Source organism: Rhinoderma darwinii, chromosome 1 (assembly GCF_050947455.1).
Source record: "Rhinoderma darwinii isolate aRhiDar2 chromosome 1, aRhiDar2.hap1, whole genome shotgun sequence".
In the NCBI taxonomy this organism is placed as follows: Eukaryota; Metazoa; Chordata; class Amphibia; order Anura; family Rhinodermatidae; genus Rhinoderma; species Rhinoderma darwinii.
In genome coordinates, this window is record NC_134687.1 from 635761631 (window position 1) to 635775011 (window position 13381).

The 13381-nt window shown below is 41.1% G+C and overlaps 1 protein-coding gene across 1 annotated transcript in view; it reads right to left on the reverse strand.

The window, feature by feature from the left end:
• The window catches only part of LOC142657419 (uncharacterized), an 80986-nt gene extending 68385 nt beyond the window's left edge, over nucleotides 1-12601 (reverse strand). Inside the window, exons 1-2 of the mRNA XM_075832475.1 lie at nucleotides 12456-12601; nucleotides 2085-2204 (exon numbers count right to left, since the gene is read on the reverse strand). The gene's annotated coding sequence lies outside the window, so the exon portion shown is untranslated. The remainder of the gene's footprint in view (nucleotides 1-2084; nucleotides 2205-12455) is intronic.
• Between the last annotated feature and the right edge of the window lie 780 nt (nucleotides 12602-13381).

Genomic DNA, 13381 nt, shown 5'->3' on the forward strand with positions numbered 1-13381 from the left:
AGAACAAAGCTCGTTACATATATACAGCACCAGAACAAGATCATTACATATACACAGCACCAGAACACAGCTCATACATATATACAGCACCAGAACAAAGCTCAGTACGCATATACAGCACCAGAACAAAGCTCATACATATATACAGCACCAGAACAAAGCTCATACATATATACAGTACCAGAACAAAGCTCATACATATATACAGCACCAGAACAAAGCTCAGTACATATATACAGCACCAGAACAAAGCTCAGTACATGAATACAGCACCAGAACAAAGCTCATACATATATACACAGCACCAGAACAAAGCTCATACATATATACAGCATCAGAACAAAGCTCATACATATACACAGCACCAGAACAAAGCTCATACATATATACAGCATCAGAACAAAGCTCATACATATATACAGCATCAGAACAAAGCTCAGTACAAGAAAACAGCACCAGAACAAAGCTCATACATATATACAGCACCAGAACAAAGCTCATACATATATACACAGCACCAGAACAAAGCCCATACATATATACAGCATCAGAACAAAGCTCATACATATATACAGCACCAGAACCAAGCTCATTACATATATTCAGCTCCAGAACCAAGCTCATTACATATATACAGCATCAGAACTAAGCTCATACATATATACAGCACCAGTACAAAGCTCATACATATATACAGCACCAGTACAAAGCTCATACATATATACACAGCACCAGAACAAAGCTCATACATATATACAGTACCAGACCAAAGCTCATACATATATACAGCACCAGAACAAAGCTCATACATATATACAGCACCAGAACAAAGCTCATACATATATACAGCACCAGAACAAAGCTCATACATATATACAGCACCAGAACAAAGCTCAGTACATATATACAGCACCAGAACAAAGCTCAGTACATGAATACAGCACCAGAACAAAGCTCATACATATATACACAGCACCAGAACAAAGCTTACATATATACAGCATCAGAACAAAGCTCATACATATACACAGCACCAGAACAAAGCTCATACATATATACAGCATCAGAACAAAGCTCATACATATATACAGCATCAGAACAAAGCTCAGTACAAGAAAACAGCACCAGAACAAAGCTCATACATATATACAGCACCAGAACAAAGCTCATACATATATACACAGCACCAGAACAAAGCCCATACATATATACAGCATCAGAACAAAGCTCATACATATATACAGCACCAGAACCAAGCTCATTACATATATTCAGCTCCAGAACCAAGCTCATTACATATATACAGCATCAGAACTAAGCTCATACATATATACAGCACCAGTACAAAGCTCATACATATATACAGCACCAGTACAAAGCTCATACATATATACACAGCACCAGAACAAAGCTCATACATATATACAGTACCAGAACAAAGCTCATACATATATACAGCACCAGAACAAAGCTCATACATATATACAGCACCAGAACAAAGCTCATACATATATACAGCACCAGAACAAAGCTCATACATATATACAGCACCAGAACAAAGCTCATACATATATACAGCACCAGAACAAAGCTCATACATATATACAGCACCAGAACAAAGCTCATACATATATACACAGCACCAGAACAAAGCCCATACATATATACAGCACCAGAACAAAGCTCATACATATATACACAGCACCAGAACAAAGCTCATACATATATACACAGCACCAGAACAAAGCTCATACATATATACAGCATCAGAACAAAGCTCATACATATATATAACACCAGAACCAAACTCATTACATATATACAGCACCAGAACAAAGCTCATACATATATACAGCACTAGCACTAATACAGCTCGATTTAGTGCAACCCCTGCCATATAGGTTTGCAATAAATTGTTTCCAGCTCCCAGCATGGCCCGAAAAATGGTAAGGATATGCTGGGAGTTGCTGTTTCACAAAAAAAAAATCCTATAATAATCATACCACCCATCATCTTGCTGCAGATCATACAGTGACTACAGTACTGATTAGAGGCAGAATAAACATTTACATTAAGTGACTCACCGGTGACGTCTCAGATTCTAGTTCTTTTTCTCCATCCGGTCCAGACCTCTGACTTCTCCCGGTCACAGCCCAGTTCTGCAGTTTGCCGCTCGGATGTCTTCAGCGTCTCACTTTTCAAACCTTTATACACCAATAAACAAAGATAAAGTTCTCATTATATCGCACACTACGCCCCTAATTATAATAGCACCATACACTGCACCTCTAATTATAATAGCACCATACACTGTGTCCCACACACCGTGACCCCTGTAGATAGTACATACACAACCAATTTGTACACATGAAGCGCTAATGGGCTATCTCAAGAAACAATCTGGTATAGTGTGTAAAGTAATAAAGTAAATTACATCTCAATTTCACACCATTAAAGATACAGATAACTTCAAATATATAAACCAAGTGTGACTTGGTGTTTTTGACTAAGAACATATACAAGAAACCTATAGAGAGAATAGTCAAAAAGCTGATACAAATGTAGCAAATAAATAGAAATTCATTTTATTGACAGACAGATACAAACAAGATTTACAATTTTGAGTCATACAATGTTAAAAAATGGTGTCAACCGAATGCAGGACAAAGAGTAATATGTGTAGGGTATGAATGATAAGATACAAGGAGATGAGATGGCAGCATTGAGTATACTGGTTGTGCCTGGTATGCCAACAGCAAGAAAGTATGGAGTAAAGTGCGATGTGCTAGAAATAATGTGTTGTTAACCCGTTAGTGACCGGCCCATCGTGTTTCTACGTCGGTCACTAACGGGCCTTATTCCGATGCCATAGACTTTTTACGTCGCGGCATCGGAATAAGTAAACAGAGCAGGGAGCTGTCAAATCTCCCTGCTCTCAGCTGCTAGAGGTAGCTGAGGGCTGGGAGCGTCCCTGCTCTGCCGTGTGAGATCGATATTAGTATCGATCTCACACGTTTAACCCCTCATCTGAGTGGTTTTGGAGAGATGGAGGGAGCTCCCTCTCTCTCCCACCGACACCCGGCGATACGATCGCCGAGTGTCTGTGTCTCTAATGGCAGCCGGGGGTCTAATAAAGGCCCCCAGGTCTGCCTGGAGTGAATGCCTGCTAGATCATGCCGGAGGCATGACCTAGCAGATGCCTGTCCGCGTTAAACGGACAGGCAGTAATACACTGCAATACAAAAGTATTGCAGTGTATTATAAATGCGATCGCAGAATCGCATATTATAGTCCCCTAATGGGACTAGTAAAAAAGTGAAAAAAAAGTTTAATCAAGTTAATTTAAAAAAAATGTGAAAAAAAATGAAAAACCCAGCTTTTCCCCTTACAAAATGCTTTACTATTAAAAAAACAAAATAAAGATAAAAAGTTACACATATTTGGTATCGCCGCGTCCGTAACGACCCCGACTATAAATCTATTACATTATTTAACCCGCACGGTGAACGCCGTAAAAAAAATAATAAAAAACTATGGAAAAATTGCTGTTTTCTGTGAATCCTGACTTTAAGAAAATGTGATAAAAAGTGATCAAAAAGTCGCATCTACTCAAAAATGGTACCAATAAAAACTACAAGTCTTCCCGCAAAAAAAAAGCCCTCATACAACCGCATCGGCAAAAAAATAAAAACGTTACGGCTCTTCAAATATGGAGACACAAAAACAAATCATTTAGAAAGAAAAGCGTTTTTACTGTGTAAAAGTAGTAAAACATATAAAAACTATACAAATTTGGTATCGTTGCAATTGTAACAACCCGCTGAATAAAGTTATTGTGTTATTTATATCGCACGGTAAACGGCGTAGATTTAGGACGCAAAAAAGAGTGGCGAAATTTAAGATTTTTTTCTATTCCCCCCCCCCCCCAAAAAAAGTTAATAAAAGTTAATTAATAAATAATATGTACCTAAAAATGGTGCTATTAAAAAATACAACTTGTCCCGCAAAAAACAAGACCTTATACAGCTATGTCGACACAAAAATAAAAAAGTTATAGCTCTTGGAATGCGACGATGGAAAAACGTAAAAAATTGCTTGGTCATTAAGGTCTAAAATAGGCTGGTCATTAAGGGGTTAAAGCTGTACAGCACTTTGAAAAATACATGGATGCAAAGCAGGACATGCAACAGTAACCAGTACAACAGGAGCCTAGGTCTTGTAATAGGAAAATGCTAACAACCCTCCAGAGTATATAACAGCAATAGAGAGTAGTAAGGCACATACCCAGATTCATGAATGATCCCACATACAGGAGACGCCAGACCCGACGCGCGTTTCGGCCGATGCCTTCGGAGTGAACCCGCTCCATACGACGCCGGTGTCGGCTGTGATAACTCGTTTAACTCGTTAAATGCTGCGGTCAATAGTGACCGCAGCATTTCAATCGTTAGAAAGAGGGGTGGCGACCCCCTCTAACAGCTCATCGCGCCCCCCGCATTGCAATGAAGTCCCCCAGGTCCGCCATCTTGGTGCACCTATTAAGCCCTGCACAGGGCTTAATAGAACCAGGTCAGAATCACACTGTACTGCAATACATTAGTATTGCAGTATATCGTGCAAGCGATCTAACGATCGCTGGCTGAAGTCCCCTAGGGGGACTAATAAAAAAAAAAGTAAAAATTTGTTTAATAAAGTTTTTTTTATTGTGTAAAAAAATATTAAAAGTTCAAAAAGCTCCCCTAGAGCATAGTAAAACAAAAACATAATTGGTATCGCCACGTCCGTAAAAGTCTGAACTACCAGGGTATGTTCACATGACCTATTTTCAGACGTAATTCAGGCGTTTTACGCCTCGAATTACGCCTGAAAAAACGGCTTCATTACGCCTGCAAACATCTGCCCATTGCTTGCAATGGGTTTTACCATGTTCTGTTCCCACGTGCCTTTATTTTACGCGTTGCTGTCAAAAGACGGCGCGTAAAATAACGGCTCGTCAAAAGAAGTGCAGGTCACTTTTTGGAGACGTTTTTCCATAGACTCTACTGAAAACGGCTCCAAAAAACGCGAGTTGCTCAAAAAACGACTGGAAATCAGGAGCTGTTTTCCCTTGAAAACAGCTCTGTATTTTCAGACGTTTTTGAGTTTGCGTGTGAACATACCCTTACAATATATCATTATTTAACCCGCACGGTGAAAGCCGTAAAAAAAAAATATTTGTAAACGTCAGAATCTCTATTTTTTGGTCACCTCATCGCCCACAAAAAAATTAAATGAAGTGATCAAACCGTCGCATGTACACCAAAATGGTATCATTAAAAACTACAGCTTAAAATAAAAAAAATAAGCCCTCATACCACTTAATCGACGGAAAAATAAAAAAAGTTATGGCTCTCGGAATTTGACGACACAAAATAAATTTTCTTTTTTACACTTTTTACTTGTAAAAGTAGTAAAATACAGAAAAAACTATATATATATATATACACTACCGTTCAAAAGTTTAGGGTCACTTAGAAATTTCCTTATTTTTGCAAGAAAAGCACAGTTTTTTTCAAAGAAGATAACATTAAATTAATCAGAAATACACTCTATACCAGGGGTGGGCAAACTTTTTGACTCGCGGGCCACAATGGGTTCTAAAATTTGACAGAGGGGCCGGGCCAGGAGCATTTGGAGGGAGTGTTTGGGCCGGATATACTAAAGCATTAAATGTAGTGTGTGCAAACCTCATAGCACAGTAAGAACACTACAACCCAATTTATTAACTGTCTTTCAAATGTGAAAAATAGCCCTTATCAGTTAATAAATTTGTCTCAAGGAATATGCAAGATATGGCATTTACATACTATTTCGCAGATACTGGGAGAAGGAAATGTAAATAGATTAAAATAACATACGCACTGTGATTTATCAAGAAAAAAGTTCTGTTGACTCTGTAAATTAGCTGCCAACCTCTGAGCAGTAGCCGCCCGTTCTTGTGTTGACTGCTTGCTAGCATAGTTTGCATGCTTCGTGGCAAAGTGACGGCTGATATTGTACTCTTTGAAAACCGAAGGGCTTAATGGTGACGTGAAACGAAGTGAAAATTAAAGTGAAATAAAGAGAAATACGCGCCACATTAACCCCTTACTGACCGGGCCATTTTGCACGTTAATGACCAAGGATTATTTTTTGTTTTTCCACGGTCGCATTCCAAGAGTCGGAACTCTTTTTTTATTCCGTCGACATCGCCGTATAAGGGCTTGTTTTTTCCGGGACGAGTTGTATTTTGTAATTGTACCATTTTTAGATGCTTACAATATATTGATTAACTTTTATTAACTTTATTTTAGGAGAGAATTGAAAATAAGCAGCTATTCCAGCATTGATTTTCACGTTATAAATTTACGCCGTTTACTATGCAGCGTAAATAACATGTTAACTTTATTCTATGGGTCGGCACGATTACGGGGATACCAAATGTGTAAAGGTTTTATATGTTTTTTCTACGTTTGCACAATAAAAACCCTTTTAGAAAAAAATTACTTGTTTTTGCATCGCCGCGTTCCAAGAGGCGTAATTTTTTTATTTTTCCGTCGATGTGGCCGTATGTGGGCTTGATTTTTGCGGGACAATGTGTAGTTTTCATTAGTACTATTTTGGGGTACATAGGACTTATAGATTAACTTTTATTTTATTTTTTATGGGGGGAATGGGAGAAAAGAGAGAATTTTGCCGTTGTTTTTTGCGTTTTCTTTGGACGCCGTTCATCCGGCGGTTTAATTAATGTGTTCATTTTATTGGTCAAGTTGTTACGATCGCGGGGATACCATATATGTGTATGTGTGATTTGTTTTGACCGTTTTATTAAATAAAACCACTTTTTGGGGCAAAAAAGTAGTTTTATTTGACTTTGACTGTAATTTTTTTTATTTTTTTTTTCACAAACTTTATTTAACGGTTTTACTTTTTTTTTTTAGTCCCACCAGGGGACTTCACTATGCGATATGCCGATCGCATATATAATGCTTTGGTATACTTCGTATACCAAAGCATTATTGCCTGTCAGTGTAAAACTGACAGGCAACCTGTTAGGTCATGCCTCTGGCATCGCCTAACAGGCAGATGCTGAAGACAGACCTGGGGGTCTTTGTTAGACCCCCGGCTGTCATGGAAACCCGACGGCGACCCGCGATTTGTTTGCGGGGGCGCCGATCGGGAGACAGAGGGAGTTCCCCCCTCTGTCAAACACATTAAATGCCGCTGTCACTGTTGACAGCGGCATTTAATGGGTTAAACTGCCGGAATCGGCGCGTGCTTTGATTCCGGCAGTTGCAGCAGGAGCCAGGCTGTGTATAACAGCCGTGCTCCTGCCGCTGATCGCGTGGGTAAACTGTCAGTACCCGCGCGATCACAGGACGGATATATCCGTCCTCCTGCGCGAACTAGCAGCTGCTGAGGACGGATATATCCGTCCTTCGGCGTTAAGGGGTTAACAACGGTCAATGTGTTTTGAGTGCGCCATCTATTGGGAAAACGTGGGCATTGCAGGGAAAGGGGAAAAAAAAGGAGGTTTTTACTATTATTTGGACAAGTTCGGCGGGCCGGATTAAAAAGCCTAACGGGCCGTATGTGGCCCGCGGGCCGTAGTTTGCCCATGTCTGCTCTATACATTGTTAATGTGCTAAATGACTATTCTAGCTGCAAACGTCTGGTTTTTAATGCAATATCTACATAGGTGTATAGAGGCCCATTTCCAGCAACCATCACTCTAGTGTTCTAATGGTACATTATGTTTGCTAACTGTGTTAGAAGGCTAATGGATAATTAGAAAACACTTGAAAACCCTTGTGCAATTATGTTAGCACCGCTGTAAACAGTTTTGCTGTTTAGAGGAGCTATAAAACTGACCTTCCTTTGAGCTAGTTAAGAATCTGGAGCATTACATTTGTGGGTTCGATTAAACTCTCAAAATTGCTAGAAAAATAGAGCTTTCATGTGAAACTCGACAGTCTATTCTTGTTCTTAGAAATGAAGGCTATTCCATGCGAGAAATTGCCAAGAAACTGAAGATTTCCTACAACGGTGTGTACTACTCCCTTCAGAGGACAGCACAAACAGGATCTAACCAGAGTAGAAAGAGAAGCGGGGGGCCCCACTGCACCACTGAGCAACAAGACAAGTACATTAGAGTCTCTAGTTTGAGAAATAGACGCCTCACAGGTCCTCAACTGGCAGCTTCATTAAATAGCACCCGCAAAACGCCAGTGTCAACGTCTACAGTGAAGAGGCGACTCCGGGATGCTGTCCTTCAGGGCAGAGTGGCAAAGAAAAAGCCATATCTGAGACTGGCTAATAAAAGGAAACGATTAATATGGGCAAAAGCACACAGACATTGGACAGAGGAAGATTGGAAAAAAGTGTTATGGACAGACGAATCGAAGTTTGAGGTGTTTGGATCACACAGAAGAACATTTGTGAGACGCAGAACAACTGAAAAGATGCTGGAAGAGTGCCCGACGCCATCTGTCAAGCATGGTGGAGGTAATGTGATGGTCTGGGGTTGCTTTGGTGCTGGTAAAGTGGGAGATTTGTACAAGGTAAAAGGGATATTGAATAAGGAAGGCTATCACTCCATTTTGCAACGCCATGCCATACCCTGTGGACAGTGCTTGATTGGAGCCAATTTCATCCTACAACAGGACAATGACCCAAAGCACACCTCCAAATTATGCAAGAACTATTTAGGGAAGAAGCAGGCAGCTGGTATTCTATCTGTAATGGAGTGGCCAGCGCAGTCACCACATCTCAACACCATAGAGCTGTTGTGGGAGCAGCTTGACCGTATGGTACACAAGAAGTGCCCATCAAGCCAATCCAACTTGTGGGAGGGGCTTCTGGAAGCATGGGGTGAAATTTCTCCCAATTACCTCAGCAAATTAACATCTAGAATGCCAAAGGTCTGCAATGCTGGAATTGCTGCAAATGGAACATTCCAAGACCAAAGCAAAGTTTGAAGGAGAAAATTATTATTTGAAATAAAAATCATTATTTCTAACCTTGTCAATGTCCTGACTATATTTTCTAGTCATTTTGAAACTCATTTGATAAATATAAGTGTGAGTTTTCATGGAAAACACAAAATTGTCTGGGTGACCCCAAACTTTTGAACGGTAGTGTGTGTATATATATATATATATATATATATATATATATATATATATATATATATATATATATATATATATATATATATTTGGTATCGGCGTAATCGTATTGACCCAGAGAATTAGGTTAACATGTTGTTTTAATTGCACGGTGAATTTTGTAAAAACGCCGCGCAAAAAAACATGGGGGAATCGCTGTTTTTTTTCCATTGTTTACCCCACAAATAATTTTTTTCCCGTTTCCTATTACATTATACGGAAAAATAAATGGTGCTACGAAAAACTACAACTCGTCCCGCAAAAATCAAGCCCTCATAGTACTATATAGACGGAAAAATAAAGACGTTATGGCTTCTGGAAGGTGGGGAGGAAAAAACGAAAATCTGAAAAAGGGCTGCGGCGGGAAGGGGTTAACCTAAAAGTTACCATTCTCCATATCGCTACATTAGCAAAAAGTTCAATTGCTTCATTTTCTCCCGATCAGGTGCAACGTATGTAAATAAAGTACGAAAACGAAGGAATTCGATTTACCGAACACTAAACTTCAGGAAATAGATTCATATAAATTGTGACACGTCATTTATATGATCGGACGCACCTCTTGTAATCTGATCTTTATAGGTGCTCAACGAGAAAAAGAAAAACACGTATACCGGCGCATATATCCGACGTGATAAAAAAATTCTTCAAATACCTCTGGTGCTGCCAAACATTTCATTGCTAAACATATGAACTCGCTGATTCTTTAGGTTTTATGGCTTTGAGTCGGTGTGAAAACCTCCGAGGCGGCGGCGGAGTCGGGAGGAGACATCTTTTTAATATAGAAGCCATTTGGATTCTGCAAATAGAAACTCGTTTTCCTAAGGGGTTAAATTGGAGAGGAGACTTTACAGAGTTATTGGGGGTCCTTTTCCGTCTCTTGTATTACCTGTAATTTCTCTTATGGCCGCACACACGGGATATGTCCCGTCTTCCCCTCAGGACCAGCCCACCTAGAATACTAATAGCAGCAATTAGCATAATTAATTAGCAATTAACTGGTGTATAAGAGTATGCGCACCCCCCCCCCCCTTCCACATACAGGTTTTAGTAAATAGACGAATTGCTGTATATACAATGTATTGGTGGGGTGGATATAGTTGTGCTGCCTACGGACTCGAGGAAAGCAAAATTACAGGTAATACAAGTTTTCTCTTTCATCATCGTCCTATGGGACGTGCATAGAAACACAGACAAGGGAGGGCACCAGTACCGAAAACTGCTTCTGATTTTCAGCCGTTTTTTTTCGCAACTCGTGCTTTTTTACGGCCATTTTTGGTCCATTTCTATAGTCCATGGAAAAACAGCTCCAAAAACGTGGAAATACGGCCCGTCGGAAAAGTATACTGTTTTTCCCATTGGAATCAACGGGCAGATGTCCCGAAAATAAGCCGCGTGCACGCACCCCAAGGACACTTCTCTGCCCACGAGGTGGAGGTCGCTCGGGTAGGGTGAGCTCGGACAAAATATTGAGTAGACGAGCCATCTGCAACATAAGCCTTGGTTATACAAGAGCGGACGCATCCAGCTACGGGGTCTTTGATCGCTTTAAAGGGAAGGAGTCATGATTTTTTTTATTATTATATTGCTTTTAATATATTAACAAAAAATGTATTTCATGGTGTTCTCATTTTTTACTTTTTAATGTATTCTTACTTTTACTTGTCTATGGGGGCTGCCATTTTTTTTTCATCTCTGTATGTGTTGATTAACGACAAATACAGAGATGGAATACGACACATACAACCCCATAGTGAATGCGAACGGGAGCCGTTCCGTTTTCTGCAGCGTACGACGTCTGTGTGGGAACGATGCATGCGCCGCTCCCACACAGACCAAAACGAAGCTCGTTCGCAGATTGAAATCCGGCGCCATTTTCATTTGGACTGGAAGCCGCTGCCGGAGAGTAAGATGACGACATCCGGCCATATGTTCAGGGAAGCGAAGACGCAAGGAATAGGAGCAGCGGCAGGAGCAGGTCATTTATGTTCGTGATCTACTGTCTGCTGAGCCCTGTATCTAATCCTCCTACACTGTGCAGTCGCTCAGAACAACGTAAATGCTTGACTGTTGTTAATTTCTCTAGAAAGGCGAGACCGATTCCCTCCTTATTTGTGTGAGGAAACTCCTCCAGCTTTGAATCCTAAAGACTCTTCCATAATGTCCTCCCCCCGATGGCTGAACCGGACCCTCAAAGCTGTTGCTACTGGAACAGACGCTATAGCTGCCTCCATGTTGTTATGGGACCTTTTCTACGGTAAGGCCCCATGCACACGGACCTGCTTTTGTGGCCGCAATTCCCCCAAAAATCCACGGGGGAATTGCAGCCCGATTCATTTCTATGGGCCCATGCGCACGACCGTGGTTTTCAAGGTCCGTGCTTGGCCCAGGAGCCCGGACAGGTCTTATTACGGCCGTGTTCATAGAAAATAATGGACGCGGCCAAGTGCACGGCCTGCGATTTGCGGGCGGCTCGCGGGTGACACTCCGCAGCCGACCAACCCGAAAATCACGGCCGTGCACATGGTTACGGACGTGTGCATGAGGCCTAAATCAGTTTTCCTATCCAGGAGGTCTTTCTGCTCGACGTTCTAATCGGCAGGACCGCGCGTATGCAGCGTCCCTGCTCCTTATTAGGCGCATGGGCAGAATATATCGTACTGCCCATGCGCTGAGTGAAGAGTATGGACGCGCGTGCGTTACAGAGAGGATCGGGCCAGGCATGAACGTGCAGATTACGCTACCTGGCCCCTGACAATCGCTGTAAGAAGGGAGGGGGGTTGTACTGGGGAGCGAAGGAAGAGCATTTACGTGGAACGGCAGCGCCCGCATTGCACCTAAATGCTCATTAGCATAAACATAAAACGTATTTCTCTACAAAGAAGGCAGGAAGCAGAAAATGAAAATAAACGCTAGAAACAGGTTCGTCTCCTCTACAATATCCTGGGACATTCTGGTGACAGACGCCCTCTAAATGACCCTTGACCTCTGGATAGGCGCGGTCCTTTAAATACTGGATGAGTAGTCAGCGAAGTTGAACGCAGTTCACACAGCGTTTTGATATGAGACTTCTTTTCGACTCTTGCAAATGAAGGATATTGTTCCTGATGCAATAAACAACCAAATATCAGAAGCCACGTGATCCGGCAGAGGCGGGTGTCCGTGTGTGATTATCTGGGTCTGGACTCGCGTCTTCTCCTGCCAGGAGTCTGACTAGAGCGGGTGACAGACACCCGGAAGTTCCCAGAAATAGGAGAACAACGTAAATACCTTGTCCCACGTGGCCGCGGGGATACGGAGTGGCCGCGCCTATAACCGGAGGGGGCTCAGGGGGAAACAGTCCCGGCGCCTCCTCAGCTTCATTATCAGCCCTGCCGGAAGTGACGCAAAGCGCAACGTCTAGTACACCCGGCCGGAAACGCAGCTCCAGCGCGCGCAGCCACAACCTCCGGGAGGCCGTCACGGACACTGGCGCGCGCAGCCACAAGGCCAAAAACCACTGAGGGGCACGGAGTATATTATATATAAGGAAGGGAACTAGAGACGCAACATTAGCATAATTTACCTGGAGGATTCACAGGTGCACATGAGACTGTACCGGAGCTCAGCAGAGGAATTACCCAGAGACACCTCTGGTATAATAATCACCTCTGATATAATAATCACCTCTGGTATAATAATCTCTGATATAATAATCTCTGATATAATAATCTCTGGTATAATAATAATCTCTGGTATAATAATCACCTCTGATATAATAATCTCTGGTATAATAATAATCACCTATCTGGTATAATAATCTCTGGTATAATAATCTCTGGTATAATAATAATCTCTGATATAATAATCTCTGATATAATAATCACCTCTGATATAATAATCACCTCTGGTATAATAATCTCTGGTATAATAATCTCTGGTATAATAATCTCTGGTATAATAATAATCACCTATCTGGTATAATAATCTCTGGTATAATAATCTCTGGTATAATAATAATCTCTGATATAATAATCTCTGATATAATAATCACCTCTGATATAATAATCACCTCTGGTATAATAATCTCTGGTATAATAATCTCTGGTATAATAATCTCTGGTATAATAATCACCTCTGATATAATAATCTGATATAATAATCTCTGGTATAATAATCACCTCTGGTATAATAATCACCTCTGGTATAATAATCTC